The sequence below is a fragment of the Octopus bimaculoides genome, chromosome 9 (genome assembly GCF_001194135.2).
Source record: "Octopus bimaculoides isolate UCB-OBI-ISO-001 chromosome 9, ASM119413v2, whole genome shotgun sequence".
NCBI lineage: Eukaryota > Metazoa > Mollusca > Cephalopoda > Octopoda > Octopodidae > Octopus > Octopus bimaculoides.
This window is the reverse complement of record NC_068989.1, coordinates 96,791,532-96,793,408: the sequence shown is the minus strand read 5'-3', so window position 1 is coordinate 96,793,408 and position 1,877 is coordinate 96,791,532. Positions and strand designations below refer to the sequence as shown.

At 35.5% G+C, this 1,877-nt stretch overlaps 1 protein-coding gene across 1 annotated transcript in view; it reads right to left on the bottom strand.

The window, feature by feature from the left end:
- The window catches only part of LOC106876489 (tRNA (guanine(6)-N2)-methyltransferase THUMP3), a 1,024,452-nt gene that overhangs the window by 76,529 nt on the left and 946,046 nt on the right, over positions 1-1,877 (bottom strand). The gene's annotated exons all lie outside the window — the stretch shown is intronic.

Below are 1,877 nucleotides of genomic sequence, written 5' to 3'. Positions count from 1 at the left end.
TATATATTGTTTACTTTTACATGTTTATTTAGTAAGAGGTTAATCATTAATTGGGATGAAATTATTATTGCTATAATTCAAGAAAATTCATATCTGCTGTTCGTTAATTAAACAGAGAGTGTTGTTTATTATTAATTGGACACACACATTTAAACACTCTCACTGTTGATTAATTGTCTAATTGTCTGAGATGAGTTGTTATTAATAAGATAACAATTTTCCAATCTATTAACCTCCTCATCTTCACTGTTTACACTTTGAATATTTATATATACATCTGTTTTCTGCTTTTGACTGAGTTTGTTACTCAGTCACCATCAGGTGTTTGATTTCTCTGAATTTAAATGGATCATCATCATTAGTTTCAATGATGGGTATTGAGTTCTTTGATTCTTTAGCTTGTTTCTGTCAGTGCACTGTGGCCATGCTGGGGCACTACTTTGTATAATCTAGTTGATCTAATCAACTCCACTACTAATTCTAAGTCTTATTTTACTGATTCTTCCTTTTGCACAACTAAGTTATGAGGATGTAAACAAACCAACGTCAGTTCTTTAGTGATGAGACACAGACACAAAGATGCACACACACACACATATATACAGACACATATACACAGGCACAAAGGTGCACACACACACACACACATATACTCAAAGGTGCACACACACACACACATATATACAGACACAAAGGTGCACACACACACACATACAGACACATATACACAGGCACAAAGGTGCACACACACATATATACAGACACATATACACAGACACAAAGGTGCACACACACACATATTTACAGACTTTTACATAGTGTGTCCATTGACCAACTCCATATTCACATTGCATAAGTTGCCCTGGGGCTATAGTTGCAGACATTTGCCAAAGGTGTTGTTGGTCTGAAATCATGTTTTTGCAAAGCAAACAACACAGCCATGCTTGATTGGTCAAGTGAATTTTTTTCTTTTTCTTTTCATAATCAGTCGGGAAGGCCAGCACCCATGACACTATTACAGGGCCTCTGAAATTAGGTGGAGGGAGAAAGGGAAGTACTCTCAAACCAGAGATCTGACCTGAATGCTTGAACTAGAGTGAATTCCATGAAAGACAGCCAAGGAACAAACAGTGCTGTTGAACTGAGTGATGGATTAAGTCTCTCCAGCAAATAGACCAAAAGAGGATTTGAACTCAGAAGAACAAAATATTCTCCCAAAATCAAAAAAATGTGTGTCACATATGTAACAGAGTTGAAAAATTTCATTTAATTGAATTGTCCCATGCAGTTAATAGATAACTTCTATGTGTGTTTAAAAACTTGAAAACACCAAGAAAGATAAAGAATTTCAGTAAAATCATTTAAGTAAAATCTGGGAAAATATGCAAAAGTTCAGATTGTTTGGTCTAGTCTTTCAGACAACTGTTCCCAGGAAAGCATAACCAATTCAAATAGACATCTGTGCATCATAATAAATGTATATACACAGTAAAAAGGCATGCTGGTGTCTTTTTTTGTTTAAGACAAAAATTTTCATAGACATGTGTTAAAAACTCAACATATATTCAAGCAAAAAGATACCAAAAACCTGACATTCACTTATCTTTAAGTTTGTCAATAACATACACCTATTTGTCTGTGTGTGTGTATATATATGTATGTGTATGCATATATATGTGTGTGTGTGTGTGTATATATATATCATCATCATCATCATCGTTTAACGTCCGCTTTCCATGCTAGCATGGGTTGGACGATTTGACTGCGGACTGGTGAACCAGATGGCTACACCAGGCTCCAATCTGATTTGGCAGAGTTTCTACAGCTGGATGCCCTTCCTAACGCCAACCACTCCGAGAGTGTGTGTATATATATAT